Source organism: Stegostoma tigrinum, chromosome 43 (assembly GCF_030684315.1).
Source record: "Stegostoma tigrinum isolate sSteTig4 chromosome 43, sSteTig4.hap1, whole genome shotgun sequence".
NCBI lineage: Eukaryota > Metazoa > Chordata > Chondrichthyes > Orectolobiformes > Stegostomatidae > Stegostoma > Stegostoma tigrinum.
In genome coordinates, this window is record NC_081396.1 from 12,243,009 (window position 1) to 12,270,773 (window position 27,765).

General features: G+C 40.2%; 1 long non-coding RNA gene across 2 annotated transcripts; it reads right to left on the reverse strand.

Moving 5' to 3' along the window:
* Window positions 1-14,617: 14,617 nt before the first annotated feature.
* LOC125449044 (uncharacterized) lies at window positions 14,618-26,262 on the reverse strand. Of its 2 annotated transcripts, XR_009443147.1 has the most exons (4): window positions 26,177-26,262; window positions 19,592-19,722; window positions 16,671-16,775; window positions 14,618-15,257 (listed from the first exon to the last, which is right to left on the reverse strand). It is a non-coding gene; the product is annotated as an uncharacterized LOC125449044 (long non-coding RNA). The 2 variants fall into 2 exon arrangements; XR_007246803.2 differs by lacking the exon at window positions 26,177-26,262 and having other exon boundaries at window positions 19,592-20,323.
* Between the last annotated feature and the right edge of the window lie 1,503 nt (window positions 26,263-27,765).

Sequence of the window (27,765 nt, forward strand, 5' to 3'; positions counted from 1 at the left end):
GTCTTTATTATTCACAATGTTCACTAACGACTTGGATCTGCATAAATAGTCAAAAATCGAAATTTCCTGAAAGCAATATTGTAGAGAGTGTAGATAATATTGGGCAATATTGCAGACATTGTTGACAACCACGTTCTAATACATCAGGATTGATAGTTTAGATGTTGACCAAAGCTGTGGCTGATTGGTCTTAATGCAAACATTTGTGAGGTTATCCAATTCAATCTGAAGAAGGGACAGAGACATTTTAGAAAAATGAAGAATCTCCCCACCCCAGGTCGGTGATAAACAGGAAATAAAAGCATTTAATAGATGGCGACAGAGAGACTTCTCTGAAATGGATTCTAACAGATGTCTGCTCAGTCACCACAATTGGACAGCGAATCGAGGAAGAACTCTCTTCCTGGTGATAAACAGAAGGAAGAGCATTCAAGACAGAGTGGCAAACAGACTGCATTGAGGAGGGTCCTGGGAGAAGTCAACGGAGTCACCATGACTGAACGGTCGATCGAGGAAAAACCCCCATGGCTATCCAGTGATGAACAGGAGAAAATAATTCAATAGAGGGTAACAGAGAGCCTTCACTGTGGAGTATTCTGGGAGGATTCAGCTCAGTCACTCCGACAGATCAGTGGATCGAGGAAGAGCACAATGTCAGGCAATGGTAATTCCCAAAAACTACAATATTGTAGTATTTCTGTCCTTCCCTCCTTTTCCAATAGATTAAAAAAAGACGAGAGAGAGAACGAGAGGGGTTGTTAGAAAGTTGTTTGAAGCCTCGAAGTTACTTTGTTTGTTTGTAAAGGTTGCATTGTAAGTTATTCTTATTGGAAATTCCCAACAAAACAGTTTGAGAAGGGCTGCAGAATGGTGGATGTGCTGCTGGCTGGCATAATTTTGGGCTGCGGGAATACTTGGTTTTATAGAGTTCAGTGAGCAAGATACAGGCAATGTACTTTTTTTATCGTTGATAGTGTAAAGAGATGGCACTTAGGGCAGTCGTGAGCTCCATCTGACAGATGTCGGAGATCAGGGAGCAATCCAGTGGCCCTGACGGATACGCCTGCCGGATTTGTGACTAGCTGCAGCTGCTCACAGATCATGTCAAACGCTTGGAAATTCAGTCGAATAAAATGAGGAATGTGCAGGGGCAAAGAGTGTGATTGAAGTCAGTTACGGGGAGGTGGTCACGCCACGAGTTCAGTCAGGGGAGCGGGTGACTGCCAAAAGAGGCGGGCAGGTAATGCAGCACTCTCCTCTGGCTGTTCCCGTCTTTAATATGTTTATCACTCTGAATGCTGCTGGCGAGGTTTAGTTTCTCAGGGGTTTATAACAGAAGAAGCTGAACCTGTGTTGACTTCCTGGTGTCAGAGTCAAGGAAGTCTCTGAGCGGTTAGCGTGGAATTCTTAAGGGGGGGTGGGGGGACGGAATGAGCAGCCAGAAGTCGTTGTGCACCTTGGTAATAAGTCATAGTTAGAAAGAGCGATCTGCTTCTGTGGAGTGAGCGAAGAAAGTAAGGAAAATAGCTGAAATGTAAAACCTCGACTGTAGTAATCTCTGGATTAATACCACTGCAAAGTTCCAGTGACGCAAGAAATACAAAAAATAGGACGGATGAACGCGTCGATAAGAAGATGGCGCAGGGGCAGGGTTTCAGGTTCTTAAATCTTTGGGACATCTTGTCAGACAAGAATTACCTGTTCGAGAGGGACGGGTTTCACCTAAACTGGAAGGGCGACAGTATTCTCTCGGGAGTATTGGTTAGTGCGAATCGTTAGGCTTCAAACTAGAGTGGCAGCGGCCTTCGAACCTGAGCAGCAAGTACGCAAACAGAGGGATTGAGAGTAATGCAAATGTTAGAACCAGGAAGCCAGAAAGGAGGCGCAAATAAAGACAGGTAAATACACACCGTAGTACTAATGGGCTGAAGTGTGTTTATTTCAACGCAAGGAGTATTAGAGGTAATGTTGATGAGCTTAGAGCCTCAATCAGTACATCTGACTATGGCGTTTTGGTCATCATAGAGACTTGTTTGACGAAGAGGGAGGACTGGCTGATCAAGCTACCAGGGTTTCGTTGTTTTAGACGAGACAGAGAGGAAGATTAAAGAGGTAGCAGAGTTGCATTGCAAATTAGGGGGAATTTACATGTACACTCTGAGAAGATACCCTAGAGTGTTCGTTCACTTAGAAAATATGGATTGAGCTCAAAGATAAGATGAGTGCAAAGACAATGAAAAGATTATACCTCAGCCCCGAACAGACACTGACACATTGAGGAAGAAATATGCTGGCATATTATGAAAAAATGCAACAAAAAGTTTTGTTATCGCGCATGATTTTCAAGTTCCCAATATTTACTAGAATATCCTGAGAACAAGAGGCTGAGACGGGGCAGAATTTGTAAGTGCGTCCAGCAGGTTTTCGTGAACGGGTGTGTGGATTCTCCGGTTATAAGAGATGCTCTACTGGACCTTATATTGACTGCGAACCTTGCCAGGCGACTGACCATTTAGTGGGGCAGGATTTTGGAAACAGCTATCACAACTCCTTAAGTTTTAAGATAGCCACGAATAAGTCAGGACCTTATGGTAACATACTAAATTAGAGGACAGAAAATTACACTAATATTAGGCAGGAGCCAGGGCCTGTTCATTGGGCAGAGCAATTATTGGGCAAGTCCACATTTCACATCTGGCAGTTGTTCATAGAGCTACTGATCAAAGCTCAGGACAGGCATGTTCCCACAAGGAGGAAGGTCGGGAATGGCAAGGCAAGGGACTCTTGCTTAACAAGAAAGGTTGTGAATTTAGTCAACAGGAAAAATAAAAGTATATGTAAGCTTGACAAAGCTAGAATCAGACAAGATCCGTGAAGAATTTAAAGAAACCAGGAAAAAAAACTCAAGCAGGTGATTAGGAGAGCAAGCAAGGGTCATGAAATGAGTTTGGCAAATACGGTGAAAGACCATCTCAAAACATTCCATGCATACATTTAAAAAGCTAAGAAGATAACTATGGAGAAGGTAGGACCACTCGATGTTAACAGAGGAACTTATGTTTGGAGGCATGTGAGCGAGATCCTAAAAGAACTTTTGATTTGTATTTATCCAGAAGAAAGGTATGAAGGACACAGCAATTAAAATGGAACATGCTAATATGCTAGTAAATTTCTTAGATCAGAAAGAAGTGATGCTGGGTCTCTTGAAGAATATTAAGTGAATAACTCCCCAGAACCAGATGGTATCTACGTTAGGATCTTGCGAGAGCAACAGAGCACCGTGCTGGGGCCTTGGCCAAGATTTCTGTACTCTCACTAGCCATGGCAGAGGTCACAGAGCAGGTAGCTCAAGTTGTTCCTCTGTTCAAGTAGGGAAACTGGATAACCCAGGAAACTATAGACTGGGAAATCTCATATCAGTGATTGGACAATTATTGGAGAGAGTTATTATGGATGGATTTATGCACATTTTCATAAGCATGGCCTAATTAGGGACAGTAGCATAGATTTGTGTGAGACAGCTCAAATCTTACAACCTTGAATAAATATTTTCAAGAGTTGACAAAGATGATCAATGAAGATAGATTATTGGATTTGTCTACATGGGTTTTAGTAAGGCTTTTGACAAGATAGATTCAGAGTTGACTTACCCATAGCAGGCAGAGCTTTGGTGGGAGGTTGATTCTTTTTCTGAATGGAGATCCTTGACCAGTGATATTCTGTAAGTATCTTTACTGTGTCCTCTGCTTTTCATGATATATAATTAACTTGGATGAAAATGTGGATGGAATGAATGATAACTGCAGAGAGTACAACGATCAGTGCAGTTGTGCATGGTGCAAAAGGTTTTCGATGGAAAGCAGGACATAGATTAGTTGCAGAATTGGCAGAGAAACAATAGATGGAGCTTAGTCAGTTAAGTGTGAGGTTCTGCACTTAGGGAGATCAAATGTTATGGAAAGTATGCTGTTAATAGCAGCAACATGAACAACATTGATGTACAGAGGGATCTTGGGATTCACATCTTTTGATCCATGAAAGAGGCCACTTGCGTAGATAGGGTGGTAACGACGCCTTGTGGCTTGTTTGCCTTTATTGTTCAGGGAATTGAGTACAAGAGTCAGGATGCCATGTTGCAGATTTATAAGACTTTGGTTAGGTCACACTTAGAGAATTCAATTCTGATTTCCAAATTACAGAGAGGATCTGTAGGCTATGTAGAGTTTGCAGAATATCTTTAAGAAGATAACGCCTTAAAAGGGTATGAGCTATAAGGAGAGGTAAGAAAAACACCAGTTGTTTTCAAAGGACCAATGGATGCTGAAGGGACATTATACAATAATGAATTACTAAAATAGAGTTAACAGTCAGATTATTTTTCTCAGAATTGACATGTTTAATATTAGAAGGTTGCATTTAGGGTGAGAGGAGGAAATTTCAAAAGATATGTGATGGCCAAGTTTATTATATAGAGAGTGGTAACAGTCTGGAATGAGCTACAGGGGTAGTGGTGAAGACTGATAAAATAGTAATGTTTCAGGAGCCTTTTAGGGAAGCAGATTAATTTGCAAGGAATGGAAAATATGGAAGGCAGAAGGTACTATTTTCATTTGGCATCATGTTCAGTGCAGCATATTCGGCCAAAATACCCGTTCCTCTGCTATATTATGCTTGGTTCACAACGGATGTCTGAAGCGATTTGGGAAGTTCAGGTGCATTGCTCCTAAAAAATATGAACTGGTGCAGAAAATTTTCAAGACTGCTAATGGACTGATGGCCTCAGTATCTAAAGGACTGGCATGTAAAGATGCTGACATTATGTAGAGGTTGTACCAAATCACACTTAGTCTAAACTGTATTGTGAGCAGATCTGGGAAAGGAAATCATTTTTGGCCCTGGAGGAATTTAAGAAGCAGGTTTACACTTATATTGGGTTATGAGGAGCTATTACCCAAATTAGGTATTTCTTTCTTTCTTAAGTTTAAAAGTTTAAGGGTGATCTAATTGAGGTCTTCAGGATATTGACAGGGAAAGACAGGGTAGATAAAGATGCACTATGTCCATTGATTGAGATGTCTACAGCCAGAGGTCATGGTCTAAGGATCATAGCCAGGCCATTCAGGAATGATGTTAAAAAGCACTGCCACTCGGGAAAAGTAGGGGACATTTGGTACTCTATTCTCAAATGGCAGTCGATGCTAATTCAATTATTAAATTTAAATCTGAAATAGCCACATTTATAACCAGCAAGTGTATGAAGGCATATGGACCCAAGGCAGGCAGATGGAGTTTAGCCGCAGACTGGCCATGATCTAACTGAATGGTGGATCAGGCTGGGGATGGGGCTCTGTGGCCTCCTCTAGTCCCCACTTTGCAATTACGACGAAGTTTATCTTCTTGCTTATCTGAAAGGTAATTGCCCGTTTTCGACTTCAATGTTAAGAAATGAGTTGCCGGAGATAGTCAGATGAAAAGCATACACCGGTATGATTTACACCCATGACTCAGCAAAGACACGAGTTTAAACCCAAAGCCTTATACCTCTCGGCCACACAACCACACGGAGGCTACAGTAATGAAATGAATCAAGAAAATACGTCCCCGGGTGTAGTAATGAACAACTCGAGCCTTTTTTCATTCTTCTTGAATGAAGTGGGAAAGCTTTTGTGCTCTTCAGGGTGTTGCTTGGCCTGCTGTGTTCATCCAGCTCGACCCTTTGTTAACGTTTGCTCCTACTAGCTTGCCCTTGCCAAGGTGACGAGGAGCAGATATGTTGAAAAGGAATATTTTCCACTGACGAAGAATGGTTCCCTGTGGATTTCGATGTAAGGTAGTTAAATAAAGACAGACTTGTATTTACATAACGTTCTGAACCACCAGCGGGTGTTTCACGGAACTTTATGGGCACGAATTTTTTATTTGAAGTGGGCACATGATCTGACGCTACAAACCCGGAAGTTAATATCAAACAAGCAACAAGGTCCGAATGAACAGAAAATCTGTTTTTGTGATTTTCTTGAGGAACAAACATTCAGCAGGGAAGCAGGGAGATCTCCTCTGATCTTCATTGTAATAAACTAAAAGGATCTTTGTTCATTCTGGAGCCTCAATCCCGTTCATGCCTTTTTTTTTCTCCTAAGGAATAGGAAGGGAGATATTTCAACAATACCACACTAAGCTTAGTTTTTCCTCATCTTACTGGGTACATCTTCCCATCCCCCACTATCAAAAATCCGATACAAAGTGACTCTCTAGGCAGCCTGTTGTTTCCTCAATTTCAATTACAGTATCCTGAGTCTGTCGTTGGGCGCCCACCTCGCACACTCTTTGACATGGTGAGTGACCGTTAAACTTCATTAATAAAGACATTGATTCCTGTTAATGCGAATGAATTTCTAATCTGTGAGCAGAATGACAGCGGGAAAAATGGCAATAGCTCTCCCTTTCCGAGCTTAAGTAACCTATAGCCATTTTCATTTTGCCCATTTTTTAAACTCGAGAAGAAACGAAAATCACATAACAGATAGCGCATTGACTGAACATTTAACGGCGATTTATCCTCATACTGGGACTAACAAGTTTATCTCCCTTTCGAGGCTAGAACACGTGCGTGGCAACTGGTTGTGGTAAAAACAGAAAGTGAATTGACGAGGGTGGGGGTTGCAATTAGTTTCCAAAATAAGAGTTTAGTTCCAAAACTCTATCAAAATACTGCAGATACTGCAAATCTGAGCCAAAACATTTTGGAGAACACAATAAGGTTGAGGAGCAGCTGTGGAGAGAAAACAACGTTCTTTTTCTTAATCTGATATGCATGTTCTTCAACGCTGCTGGGTTTCTCCATTATCTCCTGTTTCTGTTTCAGATTTCCAACTTGCAATAAATGCTAGCACATCGGTCGTGTTTTGTTTTTATCGCTGTTTTACAGTGTGATTAGTGATAGTGAATGATGTTGCACAAGAATTTCACGGATTTGATGAACTTATCTACCATTATTTGAAATAATATATTGTTGTTTGCTTGCGCAGAATTGAATCAAAAAAGAATCCCAGCTGAGTATAAAGCTACCAACCTGAGCCGATGAAACAGGCCCTTCGGCCCGACGAGTCCACACCGCCCCATGAAGCATTCCCCCCTCCCCAGACCCATCCCCCTATAACCCACACACCCCTGAACACTATGGGCAATTTAGCATGGCCAATCCACCTCCCCTGCACATCTTTGGACTGTGGGAGGAAACCGGAGCACCCGGCGGGAACCCACACAGACACGGGGAGAATGTGCAAACTCCACACGGACTGTCCCCTGAGGGTGGATTTGAACCCGGGTCCCTAGCGCTGTGAGGCTGCAGTGCTAACCACTGAGCCACCGTGCCGCCCTGTATTTTTATTCATTCACGACTAGGCAGCATTTATTTATTAATTGCATCGTTAATTTCCCAGAAAGCAGTTAAGAGTCAACCACATTGCTGTGCGTCTGGAGTCACATGTTGGTCGGACGAGGTAAGGATGGCAGCTCCCTCCCCAAAAAGACATTAGTGAACCAGATGTTTCTTTTTTTCCCCCAACGATCACTTTAGGGACCACATTAGACTCTTAATTCCAGTTATTTATTGAATTCAAACTCCATCATTTGCCGTGGCTGGATTACGAACGCCGGTCCCCTGTAAATTATCAGGGTTTTTGGATTAACAGTCCAGGTCATCGCCTCCCCATAAATGTAGCCTTTCTGAGCGGGTCAAATCTAGTCAGAAATGTCACCTTTCGCATTGCTGAATTGACCCTTCCGAAATTGAATGTAACACATGAAATGTTGTCAGCTGCATGATTTCAATGTTTAAAAGTGGAATTCTAATTAGTAAATGTATCATGATTCGATTTATCCAATTGATTGGACTGAACTGAATTATTTTTTAGACTGAGCGGTGACATTAGAAGAAAAGTCACTGGATATGGGCATCGCTGGCGAGGCCAGCATTTATTTCAAGTTGCCAGTTGCCCCGGAAACGGTATTGGTGAGCTCCTATCTTGAAAATACTGCATTCCATGTTATGTAACGAGATGGCCAATGCAGTTACGGAGGGCAATGCAATATTGTGACCGAACGAAAAAAAAAGTTATAGCTGTGTGTTTCTAAGTCGGGAAGTGAATGGTTTGGAGGAGAGCTTGCAGGTGGTGGTTTTGCCATGTATCTTCTGCACTTTCCCATCGAGTTGGGAGCGCTCGCGAGTTTGAAAGTGCTGTTTAAGGTGCTTTGATGAATTTATGAGGTGAATCCTTTTTGGATCCTATCGCATTGAGGAGGCTGTTTGCTTTGGATGATGAATGACGTCAAGGTCCATTGGTGATGCTGGCGCCGCACTGGATGAAGAAAATTTTGCATTGAAAACAAAGGATCTGAAAGGCACTTTGTGTATTATATTAATAAATGTATCGTGATTATCTTGTAACATTCTGATATTTCCGTGAAAGAAGAGGCCCTTCTCCTCTTTTCGAAACATTAAAAACACGCCATTAAATTAAAACTTCCGCACGATACCTGAAGCAATTGCACTCATGTTTGATTCAAACGACAAACAAAAAGAAACGACGTAATGGTCTCCCTCGTGGCTAGTGTCAGATATAAGTGTGACAAATTTCTGGGTGCTGCAGATCAATCTGAGAAATACTGGTAAAAATGCACGGGCTACCAAATGGTCTTGTCTTCAGCATTTACTATCCCGCTCTTGTCTGTATAGGAGTTCCAGGTAAAACATTGTATTTTCTAGCATCACTGTTGTTCTTTACCGCAAATATTTTTCCTTGTTCCTTAGTTTTCTGCTGACCACTTATTCGTCTGTCGTCATCTACGCTCCGTCTTTCTACCCAACAATTGGATTATTTTGAACAGGACTGTTTCCTCCATTCAATTATTGCAATTTATTCTGGTTTACAGTATGTTTATTTACTCTAGAGATGTTATGTCTGTTTTATAATGCCACCACAGACCCGCTTTCGTGATATTCCTTCTTTGTTAGTGATACGTGATGAATAATAATAACTATGCTTTCAGAGCTGCATGTTATTCTTCCAATTATAGGAATTCACAACTTTAAGCGAATTTGTTGTCACTATTGTCTATACTACCATTGTCACTATAGCATTACAATTTCCATCTTTACCCCTTCTACAATGATAAATTCATTCACTTGAAATGATAAATATTCTCATTCACTTGAAATATTTCTCACAGTCAGTGTTAGTGGACTGCAATGGTTCAAGGAAGCAATTTATCGCCAAGTTCTCAAGGGCAACCAGATCCTGGTCAGCTAGCTATGTCCACACCCCAACATTGCATATAAAAGAAAATATCACATTGATGTTGACTTGCTATGCATTCATGTGATATCGGAGTCACAAGCTCAGCCAGCATTTCATTCAATTAGAATTGTCTTGGAGAAGGCCCTGCTGAACCTCTCCCTGAACCACTGCAGAGCTTGTGTTGTAAGAATACTGACAGTGCTCTTGGAAATGGAATTCAGGCTATAGATGCTACAGCAGTGAAATACTACCAACACGGTTCTCAATTAGAATGCTGTGTGGCTTGGAGGGACTGATTCCTGTGTTAATTTGTAGTCTTTTCCAACCTCATTTTTATTCATTTGTGGGATGTGGGCGTCGTTGGCCAGCCAGCATTTTTGTCCATTGCTAGTTGCCCTTGATGATAGCAAATGGTACAATTGAATGGCCTGATATGCCATTTCAGACGGCAATTGAAAGACAACCACATTGCTGTGGGTCTGGAGTCACATTTAGGCCAAACCAGGTGAAAGTGAACCTGATGTGTATTTTCCCTGACAATCAGTAATGATTCCATGGTGGTCAGTAGATTCTTAATTTCAGACATTTTTTATGGAATTCAAATTCCACCATCTGTCATGGTGGGATTTGAAGCCAAGTCCCCTGAACATTACAGCTGATCAATAGTCTACTGATAATAACACTAGGCCATTGCCTACCCTATTAAAGTCAGAAGTTTGGAAGATGTTGTGGAAGTAGTTTTAGTGAGATACTTCATCGTATCTTGTTCAGGGTAGATGGTGTTGCAAATGTTTGTTACTCCTAGATGGAAACAATTCTTAGGTATAAAAAGTGGCTTTTATACAGAATAACAAAGTCTGAAGCTGGATGAACACAGCGGGCCAAGCAGCATCTCAGGAACACAAAAGCAAAGGTGCTGCTTGGCCTGTTGTGTTCATCCAGCTTCACACTTTGTTATCTTGGATTCTCCAGCATCTGCAGCTCCCTTTATCTCTAGGCTTTTATACAGAAACCTGCTTTCTTTTCTTTAACTGCTTTGAGCTCCTTAAGTGCTCATGTAATTGCTTCCATCCAGGAAAGTGAAGGCAATTCCATCATACTCATGATTTCAGTCTTGTAGATTTTGAACAAATATTAGAGACAGAGGAGGTGATTTACTTATTGTGTCATTCCTCATCTCTTACATGTGATTACAACAACATGTTGGAAATGATACTGAGACCAATACATGATTTCTCCCCATTTCTGAAGAAGGGTCCCGACGCAAAACATCAGCATTCCTGCTCCTCTGATGCTGCCCGGCCTGCTATGCTCCTCCAGCTCCTCACTGTCTTATCTCTGACTCCAGCATTGGAGGTTCTTACTATCTCTGAGTATACGATCATATCCTCTTTTCATGTGGATAGTTGCTTCATGGTGCATGTGTTGTGTAAATGTTACTTTCCACTCCTCAGCCAAACATGTGTTGCCAAAGTCCTCCTTACTCTGGATACAGGCTGTGTTTCAATATTTTAGTGTTCTGAAAACAGTGCCGAGTCTTGTGGTATCATCAAAAAATGCCACACATCTGACAAATTGAAAAGAACAATTGTGTAAATGGAACTCTCTTGCAATATTCACGATGTTCCTGTGCATGTATCATCGAACTGTGATCACAGGATAATGTTCTTACTGTTGAGTTCATAAAATGACATTGATCCATGACAGTTTGCTTAGCACCCCATTTACCAGCTTCAAAATTACGTCTCTTCTGCACTGACAATCCATGGAAGATATGTCTATCATCAACAAGATGCGTTGAAACAACTAATAAAGCTTCTTTAGCCAGTACTTTAACCGTGCGAATTTACCTCTTAAAAGGACAAGATCAGCAAATGTATATGAACAACTTGTCAACTTGTCCTGTGTTATTTTATAGAACAACAATGAGAAGGAGCACTTCTGTACTTTGTTCTTTGAATGGGAAACTAAACTACAAAATGTTCCATTCTCATGGCGAATGTTTTATTCATATAACTCACATAATGCTGGTTCTTGTCTTACCTAAACTCTTAAATATCTTCCACATTATTTTTTTTTCCCCTGCATGTCAAATGTTCTGGATTTTTAATGCATTTCCAAATCCTTCACAGTGCTTTCTTACAGTATCTCAAATCCTAATGTATGTGTAAAGCCTAATTTAATATTACATTATCTTAATCAGGGATGTCACTGTTGCTGCTTTAAGGAACAAACACAGACGTTTCTGGAAAGGGCTCAGCAAGTTTGGCAGTATCTGTGTAGAAAAAGAAAAAGTTATCGTTTAGTTTGCATGGACCCTTCTTCAGAGCTGATAATAGCCACTGAAGTGTCGCTGGACCTTTTTATTTATGACTTTCATTTCTGATTTCCAGCATGCACACTTTATTTTTCCTCACCGTTTTAAGAAATAGGTTTGTTTTGAGAATAACAGAGCAAATGTCTAAGATTTCAATATGAATCAGCCAACCTGAATGAGAGTAAAACAAATGGAAGATGCAGAAGACAGTAGTAAATGTGAAGCTATGAAAAGAGAGGAATGATATTTGTAAATGTGGATATATTGGAAAATATGCAAACAGAAAGAGGTATGAGTGTACTTTTACACCACTCAATGAAAGTAGACAGGCAGATGTTGAAAGCAATTCAGAAGGCAATTTTGCTTAATTGAAAGAGATTTAAGTTGTGAATTATACTTGGCTTACAGCTGTTATACAGTGCCTCGATGAGACCACAACAGGCATATTGCGTGCAGTTTTGGTCTTCTTACCTAATTTAGGACATATTTGATGCTGAGGGAGTGCAGTAAAGGTTCACCTGGCAGATAAAGTGCATAGGCTGCATTCTGTCGAGTTTAGAAGGATGAAAGGTGATCTGACTGAAACGTATGGACTTTAACAGAAGCTGACAGGCTAATTACAATGAATATGTTTTCTCTGGTTCCAGACACCCGAACCAGGAAATAAAGTCTCAAATACAGAATAGACTACACACAACTGAGATGAGCAAAGATGACTTTATCGAAATGACAGAGAACCTGTGAAACTTTCCAGAAAAGGTGGCTGTGGAGGTCAAGTTAAATACCAAATGCCATTTAAAATGTTCCTTAATTTTAAATCATTAAGGACATTCAGGAGAAAGGAAGAATATAACAATAAGATGGGGAATCAACCCACATCATAATAAAATGTTGAGCTCATTTCATGGACCACATCACGTCCTCCTACTCCATTTTTTTGTGTTTCTATTATTAAATTAAACACAAAGAGACACAAACACAAGGAAGCACTCACATACACAATCTCTTTTACACATGGATAACATTGTAAAAATCTTTGTGTGTTACAGCTAACTTGGCAGTGATTGTGATTCTACCTCGTGGAAGATGCGATCTTTCCAGATGTATCACACACTACATGGTGGCAATGGCAGTGATGGACCTTTTAGTCATCATCACTGCTGTGCTGGTAAACCGGATTGCTCGCATTTATTTACAGTTTAGTTTCCTGTCTATCACACCAGCATGCAGTCTCCGTTCTGCCTTAATTTATGCAACTATAGACTGTTCTGTGTGGCTAACAGTCGCCTTCACCTTTGATCGATTTATGGCCATTTGTTGCCAAAAGCTTAAAATGAAATATTGCACTGAGAAAACAGCAATGAGGGTGATAGGAATAATTTGTGCTTTGAGCTGTTGCAAAAATGCCTTCTTGTACTTTATATATGAACCTATGTACACAATTAAACAAACATCCTGGCTCTGCAGTATAAAAGCGGTATTTTACACATCACCAGCATGGGCTGCATATGACTGGATACATCGCATTTTGACACCTTGTCTCCCATTCATTCTGATATTAATGCTCAATGCTCTCACAGTCAGACACATCTTAGCAGCCAACAGAGCCCGCAAGAGGTTGCTGCATCAAAACAATGGAGAGCGTGACCCAGAGATGGAGAGCAGAAGGAAGTCTATTGTTTTACTTTTTTCCATCTCGGGCAGTTTTATTCTGTTTTATTCATTATTTTTTATCACTTTTCTTTATGTTAGAATTGCTAGTCTCACTTACTTCTCAGGTTCAAACTTTGATAAATCTAATTTTATTCTGGAAGAAAGTGGATTTATGCTACAACTACTGAGTTCCTGTGTTAACCCATTCATTTATGCAGGAACCCAAAAGAAATTCAGGGAGGAATTACAGAATTGTATGACTCTGATAATTAAATTATTAAAATTATGGAAATAATAAAATCCAACATCAAGCTCCCAATTTCATGCACATATTTTCTGTCTGTCATTTCAGTAACAGGTCTTGTTCTTGAGGGTTTCACCAATCACTTTGGAGTCATAACAGACAATGTTTCTTTTTCACAAAAGCATTTGCGATGACATTACAGCAGTCAAATTAACTGTGATGGTGGGGGAATGCCCAGAAACAACAATTCAGAGCAAAATAATCATGATGGGGAGAAAGGAGCATCCCTCAAGTGAAAAACATTTTTAAGCAAATTTCTGTAGTTTCCTGATGATGTGTAAGAAAAGCATGACCATGAAACTGATACTGGTGCTATTTAATTAGCCCAAAAAGCCCATTGAACTGGTGCCTCATGACTGACTTGGAAGAAAAGTGCTCTCTTATCAAATAAAACAAGGACAGAAGTAATGTTGATACAAACTTGATGACATCAGAGGAAACAGATTTTTTTTGTATTCATTTCAGACTGGGGGAATATTGTATTGGAGGTCCTTTGGAATTGGAATTGGGAACTCCATCAACTTGAGTTAATCCAAACCACTACTACACTACCCAGCAAGTCCCATTACCTTATCACTTCTGTGTTCACTGACCAACACTGCCTCCTGGTCAAGCAATGTCTTTATAATGAAATGACATAATCTTCTTCAAATTACTCCACATCTTCAAAACACTGTCACCACTTGCAGGCCCACAGTCTCCGAGACATCAGTCCCTCCCCCTCTAACTCTAGCCTGGTGCACTTTCTAGTCCATATTTGCTCCATCTTTGGTGAATGCACATTCAGTTATCATGACCCCATGGTTTGCTATTACCCCAAGAACTCTTCAGCTCAATTTTGCCTGTATGACTGTCCTTGTTGACTGAGTTTTTGATCATCTGCCACTACATATATTTGTGTGCATGCGTGTGTGTGATTATGTGCGTGTAACAGCAGTGAAATGCAGCACTTTATTATGGTAACTAAACTGATGTTTATTTTACATTATATGTAGAAAGACAAAATACTCTTTTACACCTTGTCTTTTTTATTACAATGCACAGACTTAATAGAAAACTACAACAGTGTTGTGAAGAGTTTAAACAAGTTTCTGAAAAGACAAACAGGCAGAAAGTGAGAATATAGGCAATTATGCTAACTGATGCACCATTTCATGAAACAAACCTCCTAAATGTTAAGAACAGAATGACAAAGAAAAATAATGTGTCTGAAAGGCTTTCCCTGTGTTTAGTTAAGCATCATGAAGGCCGGATTTTGTAACAAGTTAGCCTTAGTTGGCAGGATTTGGACAAAATATGCCAATTTCAAGTCAATCGCCTGACTCATTCGGCACGTTTACAAGTAACAACGAGTGATAAATCTTCCATTGGATTTTTTTGGTGAATTTCACCATTTTGAGGGAAACAAAGATAAAACCATCACTTGTAGAAATCCTTTATCGCTCAAGGATTGCTAAATGATCTTTGAATTTGCTCTGCTATTTTTTTCTTTCGTTGTATAACTTTTCACACCACACTTAGGCATGCCTCTGGTTGTCAGCTGAATTGTACTTTGTCAAGACAGCTCAAGTCGCTGTGAATGCTGTTTGCCAGAGTTACTTTTTTTGATGAATGTTGTTATTTCAAGTTGCATAGATGATTTGCTGTTGGCCATGGCACTAATTACAAAATCAGAAGGACACAGCTGTAATGACATAATGAAAATATAATGTAAATGGCAGAACCCTTAAGAGCGTTAATATTCTAACGGACCCAGGCACGCAGGTCCACACTTCCCTAAAAGCGTCACCACACGTGGCCAAGGTAATTAGAAGGCACACAGCATGCTTGTCTTGATCGGCTGGGGCACGGAGTACAAGAGGTCGCAAACCATGTTGTAGCTATATAAATGATAATGGGAACTGCAGATGCTGGAGAATCCAAGATAATAAAGTGTGAAGCTGGATGAACACAGCAGGCCAAGCAGCATCTCAGGAGCACAAATGCTCACATTTTGGGCCTAGACCCTTCATCAGAGAGGGTGATGAAGGGTCTGATGAAGGGTCTAGGCCCAAAACATCAGCTTTTCTGCTCCTGAGATGCTGCTTGGCCTGCTGTGTTCATCCAGCTTCACACTTTATTATCTTGCAGCTACATAAAACCCTTTTTAGGTTGCATTTGGAGTACTGTGTGCAGTTTTGGCTGCCACACTATTAGAAAGTTGTGGAAGCTTTAGAAAGAGTACAGACAAAGTTCACCAAGATGTTGTCTGGTTTTGAGACCTTTGGCTCTGAAGAAAGGTAAAAAGGCTAGGATGTGTTCACTGGAAAGACGGCAGCTGAGAGGAGGCCTGGTACAGGTCTACAATATTATGAGAGGCTTAGATAGGCTGAATAGTCAGAGGCTTTTTTCTTCCCCCAGGGTTGAAGTTTCAATAACAAGGATACACAGGTTCGAGGTGTGAGGGGTAAAGTTTAAGGAAGATGTGCATTTTTCAGACAGAGATTTGTAGGAACCTATAACGCACTGCCAGGAGAGAGAGTAGAAATGCACACATTGGCAACATTTAAGAAGCACCTGTATCAGTACATTAGTAAGGATGGAATAGAGGGATTTGGGCCAAATAAGGGCAGAAAGTTTGTTTATGGAATAGTTAGGTCATGTTGATCTACACAAGTTTGAAGGGCTGACAGCCTGTTCCTATGCTGTACTTCTCTTTTGTTCATTTGATATGTTGAGCATAAAAATGTTTGAATTTGGACTCAGGGGAAGCACTAACAACTTATTCAATCAATAACAGAGATTAATATATTTAACAGATAAACCTACTGACTTGTCTGAAATAATGACTAATCATTCAATTCACCTTGAAACATCATTTTTCAACTTCCCTCATTACATAAAGAAGACACACCAAAAACTTCCTCCTCTGAAAAAAAAACTACTGAAAGTGAATACTCCAAGAAGGGAATAGATTGTATTCACATGGGTTGATGTATTAAAAAATTTACATGGGACAGTCAGCTCAATCTAAATGTTATTCTCAGAAAGCAATAAGAAAATGTACATACGTAATGTCATTTGTGTCAATGCACAGAAGGTGAACAAAACAGGTTACCTTGAACTTGTAGCAGAAAACTATGTCAGTTGACAATGATCTTTGTGTTTTTGAAAATTCTGAGACATGAAACATAAATATCCAGAATGATTCCTCAAGTAGATACTGAAAACAACAGGAAGAATGCAGTCTGAGAGACAGAAGGAACAGACAAAATGTATTTTTGTTGGAATCGAATAAAACAGAGTTCTATTTTAACGATATTATCAGAATATGTCAAGCAACTGTAAAATTCTCCCCAAACTCTCGAACAAGACAAGATCATATCTACTGGTAAATGTAAAATTAACTGAGAATAAATGATTAATGCTGGAACATAGAGACAGGAAAACAACAGCAACAAATAGGAATTGGAATATCAGACTTGATTTAATAGAATAACAATTGTGCACCTATGTGACATGCAGCATATCATGAAATGGTTAACAGGTTCATTAAAAGAGTTAGAATCTTTAAAATCAGCAGAATACAATCACTTGCCTCTTAGAGAAATTGGCCTTAACATAAATATGATAGATTAAACATACTGATACCATCCGAAGGAAAGAGAAAGGTGAATATTTGGAGATGAACATCTAAGGTCTTAGACATAAACAGTTGGTGAGAAGTAGCCTCGAGCTGGACGCAGATGTAAAAAACAACTGGAGAATTTTCTGTCCATGTATGACGTTGTTTTAATGATAAGGGTGAAGTGTTCTGTGATTAGCAAATTGAAGAATACTAAAGCAGTGTTAATCTAGGTTAACAGCATTTAGTGATTATGGCTAATAGAATATAGTGAATTTTAACATGGCAAAATGTAAGCTAAAATGTTAACAGAAATATAAGTGTGTGGAGTTTGAGCAGATGAACACAAAAAGATGAAACCCAGACAGCAAGGTGTAGAGCTGGATGAACACAGCCGGCCAAGCAGCATTTTAGGTGATGAAACCAGTTTAATCTATCACAACATCCAGATAATAGATTACAAAATAACATCCCGTTATTATGAGCTTTTCCAATAAAACTTTTTTTGTTTTATTTTTACATCTTTGAAGACATAGTGTTCAAGTGTTCGAATTCTAAACTTTATGAAAGATAAAATGTTTATAGTCTTGTTTAAATGTTACAATGACACAATGGAATCAGTGAGCCACCATTACCTTCAGATAGGCATCTACTACATGACAGGTCACAATATGTAACTAAACACAGTAAGTACAGTTATCACATGGTGGAATTAATCTTCTATTTTAATCTATCTTAGAACATGCAAATAATAAAAAAAAAATTGGTAATTTGAAATTCTAACTACATTTGCAAAATAGACAAGATAGTCATCACATCAGAGACTAGCAGAGAAATGAACATTTCATGATTAATTTATTGTAGTTACAATTAGTTATCACAATATGAATTAATTAATCTGAGATCGTGGTATTCTGCTTAGATTATAGCCAATGTTCATCCTGACATTCATACACCATGTGACTTTACATAGCTTCATTTGATAAAGAAATGAATCAGGGGATTACGAACAAGATAAACACAATGGTGTTACGTCTTGGACTTACAACTGCAAGGCTGAGGGCCGCCTGATTAGTTTCAAATTGAGATTTCAGACGTTTCATAAAGCACTCCAAACTTTTTTTGGCTATTATCAAAAAAATTAAGATCACAATTGTGCTGTTGAAATTGCTTCATTGCAATTAGCTAAATAGCAGCTTAGTATCAAACTAAACTTTGCCATGACATACTTAAGTACATTTAATTTCATGGTGTACACTATAATAGATTGTATATAAATATATACTGATATAAGTCTCAGTTGGTTCATTTGGATAATGGCAGTAACATAGTCAGAACTCACATTGGACATCTCTTTGGAAAGTAAAGAGGGACTTGCTGTAGAACCCATATGGTCTTAAGTTTTCCAGGAAATGAATTAGTTTGTTACTCAGTTATCTTCAACTGTTGATGGTTGCAATTAATGCAAAACAAAAGCCCTCAGCTGAAAATAAGTTTACTGATTAGAATTGCAGCAAGTCTCACCTGTTGCCCCAATAAAGTATAAGATAACAGCTGGAAGACAGTACAATATAGCAATGACTTCTAAGAGAAAAGGTGGGGATGAAACTGTTTCAAAACATAAATCAGTACTGGTCAGCTCTAGTCAAAAGATATTCAGAGAGGACAAAGGAAACATGAGTGGTGAAACTTGGTCAAAATTGGACATTGGCTGTAGCCTGAAATCTTCTGGCCAAACACAAAATTATATGCCTTCTAATGAGAACCAAACAGAAAATTAGCTATTTAACATAACTAAAGTAATTAGGGAAACAAAACTGAACATTTGTAACACTATGTTCAGAGTGCAGTCATTCTTCTAGTTGAGTGTTACCCTGTCACCTGCAATCAAGCTCTGTTTAGCTTTAAGCTACCAGAATACTGGCAGCCACTTAGAAATTACAACATTGTCAGTACGCACCATTAATTTCAGTTGGCTGCGGTGAAAAAGGAGGCGCAGTTGCCTTCTCCTTCTTCCTCTTCTCTACACCACAATTATTAAAATTGAAGTATGCTCCGCATTACTGAAAGAGAACTGATTGGAACCTTTCCTCTGAAAAGTGGAGCTTACTACTTTTTGAAATGCAAGGAAGGGTGCAGCAGCAATTTGTATGAGATTGACACTCCTCAGAAAATGTGTCCCAATGTTATTAATTCTGAAATAGGGAAGTATGCATTAAATTCACACATGTTGAACTTGAAATGTGGATGTTGAATAGATCAGTCCTGAATCTGGGCTAGTCCATACTGTTCGAGATTATTGTCTTGAAACTGATCACAGTGCAATGAACTTGTCCAAAATGAATGAAATGAAAGTGTCCTGGACAAGTGAGATGTTAATGAGATAACATTCTATTAATATTTATGCTTCCTACCTTCCTACACAGGGGTACGTGGAATTTATGCACCTTATCTTACGACACATGGGTATGTAGAAACTGTCTTAAACTTCCCGCCTGAATAGGATTGGGTGGGAAATGTTTGTAAAGGTGAGACATCTGTAATTCTGTAAGGGAATAAAACTTCTGTAAGAGCATGAAACTTCTGTAAAAGAATTAAACTTCTGTTTATACTGTAGTGGCCAGGTCAGTGGCCTTTTGTTCAAGCCAGACACGTCGGCGGCTTGAAATTGCATTCTGTCACTTCGGCAACTTGAAAACGCATCCTGCCATAATCACTCACTTCACGAACGATCAATGCTGCATCCTGCTCTCTTTACATTACAAATGTATTAATTGTTTGTATTAGCCAATTTGTATGTAAAGTATAAAAAGCAGAGACTGTTCGCTGTTTGGGGAGAATCGCTTATGGAACACAGTGCTCTGTGCCGGGTTGAGTACAGCGATCCTCCACAGTTTGTACTTTCTAAATAATAATGGCCTGTGTTTCTGTCGCCAACCAGGTCAGTGTCTTGCTATTGCATCAAGTCCGTGAGGGTTTCTGAAAATGAACCTGACACAAGGACACACTGAATGTAATAACAAGCCATTGGGCCAATATACATTGAATCTGACAGCACTTAAATAGGCCTGTATGCACTGAGTATGCAGATTTTCTGAAGTGGGTGCACAAAGTCTCAGGGAGATTTGGACCCAGGCTTCACTTGAAAAGTGATCACACAGACACAACCATGCTAAGAATTGAGACCTTAACTGTGTTATCATTGAAAAATCTGCATTTTCTGTCCAGATGATTCTTAAACACCACTACTTTTGACTGAAACCTAGACCTAGTGGATCAGATGAAAAATATGTTGATACTGTATGGGCAATTCTTAGAGAGCCTCTTCCCACAAAAAGTGAATTATTTTCCATCAGATAAAAAAAACACCTGCAAATCAGTAACTGCAGTAAACAACTCATGTTTTGTAACCATAATGGGCATAACAGAATGAATGGATGAATTATTTTCTTTAAGTCGGCTATCAGGTATAAATGAAGTTACTTTGCAAGGATTTGCAGAGCATGCTGAGAAATGCATGAAATACTGGCAGGACTGCTGTCTGCTATTTACTATCTAGTAGTTGCAACAATCAAGGTTCCAGATTAAAAAAAGAGTGGACTCAGATAGTAGTCCCATTAACCAATGTCTCGAACATTGAAAGTCATGCTTCTCAACATGCAGTTATCCTCTTTCTGTCTCCAATAGTGCCAAATATTCTCGATCATTTTATCCATGCTTATTTTATGATTTTTTTTACTTTTGTGGCAATAATTTTCAGCATTGATGTATTGCTTTTGCTCTGGAGTCACATACATATCAAACTAATTTGCATGATCAGGTTTCCTTCCATGTATAACATTGGGGAATCAAGTGGGGGTTCTATGATTATCATTTCATGGCAATCATTAGACTTTTGGTTCGATTTTTAAAATAAAGGTAGTTTGGAATCTGGGATCAACAAAGTTACTCCACTCTCAATTGCTTGCCTAGCTACCAAGCCACTAAACCATCATCTCCTCTTTTGAATGTATGTTCATAGTAATTTTTCTTTCTCTCTGTTGAATCTGACTTCACTGCAATTGTTATCCTGACTCAAGAAGGATGTAGTGGTCTTATTGCATCACATATTAGTCAGTGCGCATTGCAATGACGGATCGCTTGGTGATTCCTGTGGCAGTGACATAAAATTGTGTTGCTGGAATTTATTCCCTGTTTGGTTTTGTGTGCATGAAAGCAATATATAACATTTTCTCTGTCTTAAATTACACATCCCTTGACAATTCTACCTTATTAACCTTTTACGGATTTGTATAATTTTTTACAAGAGATTGAAATGTAAGTACTGTACCAATAATGTGGCCGCATGTGTCACAGGAATTGTGTCTGTACTGAGCTTCCCAATAATCACTGCCTCATTTTTTGCATGTGAATATATATATGTAATTTGCACTGTACCATGGCTCTGTGGCATAAAGGCAATTGTTTATACTCAGTCAAAGGCCAATGATTTTCAAGCTCTGATGAATCAGGTTACTCTGTCTATTTGTCGTATAATCCTTGGCTCACTTTCGCATTTGCAAATACTTCCCAGTTAAAATCCTAACTGGGATAATAAACCATTATTATCAGTCCAGAGAACTGAAGAAGTCATTTATAGTCACTAGGTTTAAATTTGCTCTATATAGATCTCTCCATTCAGGCCCACAGTGAAAGGAATTTCCAAAATCACCCATGTCTGTTCAGTGAAGATATTCATAATATTCTCTATAAACAAAATCCCATTCCTCTCCATATTTCTTCTAAAACTGATTCAGTGCCTGATTTTCCATTCACCCTGTCAGCCTTTGAAATTCATCCTGGAATCCCACTGTCGATGTCTTCAATATCCCGTTAAGCCATCTACAGAGAACAACAAATTTAAATTGATTCTCCTATCTAGAAATAAATGAGTCCAACAGTCACTGACACCAATCTCCTCCAGTCTCTCTGTGTGGAGTTTGCATGTTCTCCCCATGTCTGCCTTGGGTTTCCTCCGTGTGCTCTGGTTTCCTCCCAAAGTCCAAAGACGTGCAGGTCAGGTGAATTGGTCATGCTAAATTGTCCACGGTGTTCAGGGATGAGTATATTAGGTGGGTTGTAAGGGGATGTGTTGGGGGGGGGGGGTGCTCTGAGGGTTGGTGTGGATTTGTTGGGCTGAAGGGCCTGTTTGCATACTGTAGGGATTCTATGTATTCACTGTCACCAATGCCTTCCTGTGGTATAAATTTGTCCCACAGGCACTGACAGCAATCTGCTTCTCTGTGATATAAACAAGACCCATAGACATGGTCTCCAAGATCCTCCTGTCTGATATTAACCAGCAACACTATCACTGACACCAATCTCCTCCTGTCTGATAAAAGGAGCTCGACAGTCACTGTCACCAATATCTTCCTCTATGATATAAACTAGCCCCAAAGTCATTTATACAAAATTCATCCTATCAGATATCAAACAGTTTCACATTCACTGACTCCAATTTACTCCTGTCTGATATGAATCAAAGACAGTCACCAATCCCCTCTTCTCTGATATAAACCAGCCCCACAGCCACCGTCACTAGTCTCCTCCTCTCTGATATAACCCATTTCAACAGTCACTGACACCAATCTCTTCCAGAACAAAAACAGAAGTTGCTGGAAAAGCTCAGCAGGTCTGGCATCATCTGTGAAGAAAAAACGTCAGAGTTAATGTTTCAGCTCCAATGACCTATTTTCAGAACTGTTTCTTTTTTCTTAACAGATGCTATTAGACCTGCTCAGCTTTTCCAGTAACTCCTGTGTTTGTTCCTGATTTACAGAATCTGCAGTCCTTTCTGATATAATTCAGACCCAGAGTTTCTGTCATTTGACAACAATCTCGTCCAGTTTTATGTTAATCAGCCCTACAGTCAATGGCACAATTCTCCTCCTATCTGATTCAAACCAACAACACTATCACTGATATGAATCTTCTCCAGTCTGATATACACAGGCTCCACAGTCATTGAAACCAATCTCCTCCCATCGGTTATAAAATACCCCTACATCTACCGTCATCAATCTCCTCCTGTTTGATATATCCCAGACCCAGAGTGACAGTCAATCTCCTCCTCTATGATATAATCCATACCCCAGTCACTGACATAAATTTCCTCCTGTCTGATATGGCCCAGTTCCACAGTCAGTGTCACCAATCACCTCTTGTCGAACATAAACCAATCCAACTGACACTGACACCAATCTCCTGTCTGATATCAATCAGCCCCACAGTAACTGATACTAAATTCCTCCTGTCTAATATAAGCAGCAGCATTATCACTGTTGCCAGTCTTCTGCTCTCTGACATGATCCAGTCCAATAGTCACTGTCACTGATCTCCTCCTGTCTGATATAAACCAGTCCAACAGTTACTTGCATAAATATCATCCTATCTGATATAAAACAGTTCGACAGTCACTGATTCCAATTTACTCCTGTCTCATATAAACAACCCCAAAGACACTGACATGAATCTAATCCTGTCTAATAATATTGAGCCCAACAGTCACATCAATCTCTGCCTGTCTGATATGATCCAGTTCCACAGTCACTGACAACAATCCCTTCATGTATGATATAATCCGTCCCACAATCACCAACATTAATTTCCTCCTGTCTGATATGGCCCATCTCCATAGTCACTGCCACCAAGCAGCTCCTGTCTGACATAAACCAACCCAACAGACAATGGCACGAATCTCCCGTCTGATATCAATCAGCTCCACTGTCACTGTCCCAAGTCTCCTCCTGCCTGATATAAACTAGCAACACTGTCACTAATACCATTCTCCTTCTGTCTGATATAAAGCAGCCCAACAGTCATAATCACCAATCTCCTTCTGTGTGAAATAATCAAGCCTCACAGTCGCTAACACCAATTTCCTTCTGCCTGATATAAATCAGCCCTACAGTCAGGGATACAAGCTATACAGTCACGGACATCACTCCTGACAAAGGGTTTCATCCCAAAATGTTGACACTCCTGCTTCCTCGGATGCTGTCTGACCAGCTGTGCATTTCTAGATCTACGTTTTTTTTTACTCTGACTTCTAGTATCTGCAGTCCTCACAATCCCCAATCCTCTGCTCTTTGATAAAGACAAAGCTCCATAGTCACTATCAATAATCCCCTCCTGTTTTATGTTAATCAGCCCCACAGTCATGGACATAAATCTCCTCCTGCCTGACATAAACTGGTCCCTTAGTCCTGGCCAACATTCTCTTCCTGTCTGATATAACCCAGCCCCACAGTCACTGTCACAAATTCCTTCCTCTCTGATATAAGCCAGCAAGACAGTCATTGGCTCCAATCACCTCCTGTCTCTCATAAACTGGTCCCTCAGTCCCCGCCAACAATGTGCATCTGTTTGGTATAATCCAGTCCGACAGTAACTTACACATATCTGCTATTCTCTAATATAAACCACAATGATGATCGCCAATCTTCTACACTCTGTTATAACCCAACAGCACAGTCACTGACACCAATCCCCACCTGTCTGATTTGGAACAGTTCCAGAGCCAATTTCCATAACCCACCTACATATTTGTTCCAAAATGTCTTGTTGGCTTTCAGGGGGACCGATAGTACATTTCTGTCAGAAACGTTGCTTCCATCTTATTTTTGAGCTCTACCCATATTGCCTCAGATGATGAGCCTTTAAGTATGTCCTCTCTGAGTGCAGATGTGACATTCTCCCTGATTAGCAATGTAATTCCTCCACCTCTTTTAGCTTCCACTCCATCTTATCTAAAACAACGAAATCCTTGGAATGTTGAGCAGCCCTCCTCGTTTCTCTCTCTCTCTCAACCAAGTCTCTGTAATAGTCACAACATCAGAGTCCCATGTACTGATCCAGGCACTAAGCTCTTCTGCCTTAGCTATAATACTCATTGCACCAAAATAAATATACTTCAGCCCATTCGCATCATCAAGTTCATTTACCTCTGTGTCTGTCCTTCCTTTCTGATTTACTGGTCTAACATCTACCTTTCCCTAAATTCCTCCACTTACTGAGCTGCTGCCCTGGCTCCCAACCCCACTACCACTCCACTCTAAGACCTTCCAAGTAGCACTAGCGACTTCCGTACAAGGATATCCGTTCCCCGCCAGTTTAGGTGAAACCCATCCCTCTTGTACAGGTCAACTCAGCCCCGGAAGAGGCCCCAATGATCCAAGAACCTGAAACCCTCCCCCCTGCATTAACTTTTTAATTGTACAATCATCTGTCCTATCTTTCTATTCCATGCCTCACTTGCATGGGGCACTGATAATAAACTAGAGATTGTACCCTTGAAGCGCTGCTTCTCAGCCTCTTTCCTAACTTACTGTACTCACTCTGCAGGACCTCTTTCCTCTTTCAACCTATGTATACTCCACCACCACAAGCCATCCCTGACGACACAAGCTTAAATGCAGAAACTAAAACGGGAGGATGCTTCACAAAGGGAAGTACAATGCTGGTCTGAGGCTGTGGAAGACCATGTCTGGGACAGCTTGGAATTGGTGAACTGAACCTGTTCAAATACTCAGTGGAAAACTTAGATTAGTATGCCACCACTATCATGGACTTCATCAGTAAATGCGTGGAGGACTGCATACCAAAGAAGTCAATTCCAGTATTCCTCAACCGTAGATCCTGGATGAACTAGGAAATCCACTCTCTTCTGAAGACCAGACACGCAGCATTCAAGTCAGATGACCCAGACCAATACAATAAATCTAGATATGACCTCCGCAAAGCCATCAGAAATGCCAAAAGGAAGTACTGGACCAAGTTAGAAGATCAAACCTACCAAACGGTCTCCCACCACCTGTACCAAGACTTAAACAATATTACAGGATACAAAATGAAGCACAGAAGACAAAGACACATCCCTCCCTGATGTGCTCAATGCTTTCTATTCTTGGTTTGAGCAAAACGCCAGCAGTGCAATGACTTGATACCCCCAGACATACCGGTTCCCTTTGTAACTGCTGCAGATGTCAGATCAGTCTTCCTGGGAGTCAATCCAAGAAAGCGATAGGCCTCACAGTGTCCCCAGCTGAGCACTCAGATCCTGTGCAGACAAACAGGCAGAGGTTTTCACCAACATCTCCCTCCTACAATTCAAGGTCCCTGATTGTTTCAAGGAGACCTCAATAAGCTCTGTACCTATGAAAGCACATGAAATATGCCCTAAAGACTACCACGCAGTGGCTCTGACCTCAATAATGAAATGCTTTGAGAGGCTAGTCATGGCTCACATCAATGCCAGTTTCCCAACCTGCCTGACTACAATTTGTCTACTGACATAACAGGTCCACAGCAGATGCCATATCTCCAGCCCTACACTCATCCCTGGAACATCTGGACAACCAAGACACCTACGTCAGGCTCCTGTTCATTGACTACAGCTCCAACTTCAACACCAATATCCCCTCCAGACTGAACTTTGGTGTCAGCTTTGCCCTCTGCAACTAGATCCACAGCTTTCTGAACCACAAACTGAAATCAGTGAAGACAGGTAAATGCACCTCCTTCACAATGACACCCAACTCAGCAGCCCCCACCCCAAAGGATGTGTCTTCAGCCCCCTACTGAACTCCCATACACCCATGACTGCGTTGACAAATTCCAGACAAATGCCATGTACAAGTTCGCTGATGGCACTATAGTGGGACAGATATCCAACAACAATGAGTCAAAATACAGAAAGGAGATCGAGGACTTGGTGAAGTGGTGCAATGAAAACAATCACTCTCTGATCATTGGCTTCAGAAAGAAAGGAGGCGAACATGCCCCCATCTACATCAATGGAACTGAAGTTGACAGAGTGGAGAGTGTCAAGTCCCCCTTTTCTGATGAAGGGTCTAGGCCCGAAACGTAAACTTTTGTGCTCCTAAGATGCCACTTGGCCTGCTGTGTTCATCCAGATCCATACTTTGTTATCTCGGATTCTTCAGCATCTGCAGTTCCCAGCATTTCTGATACATTCCAGTGCAGCTTTTTAGCTCCCACTGTGTTTTCCTTTACAACTGGAACAACACTATAGTTAAAACACGAACTAAAGAAAGAGGAAGTTAAAAGACCTTAACTATCAGAAAACGTAACCAAATAGTATATGCAGTAGTTATTACTAATTAACTATCCCAATATCATAACATCCCTTCAAAACACCCGCTAGTAAAAAGGAAAATTCAGACACAGATTCCTACTAGCAGTTCTCCAAACCAGGAGGGGAAAAATGCATTGAGAGATTTCAGAATAAGAAGCAGCTAGGAATCATTCACTGAAGCTTCCAACTTTTCCAAGAAAACCCTAGAAAGCCTGGTCTGAGAGAACTGGTTACTCCCAGTTAAGCTGCTTCCATTCTTCCAACTTTTCTAAAAAAAGCCTAAAGGGCTCACATTATTTAGTGAAGCCATCGCCAGTAGCCAGCTCTGTATCTCTGCCTTGACAACCTCTGCTTAAAAATAAAGCAGGACAAAATAACCTTTAAATGTGACTTGGAAAGAACTAGATGCTCAGAGTCCCATGTAACTGAAACCAACTTCATTACATATCT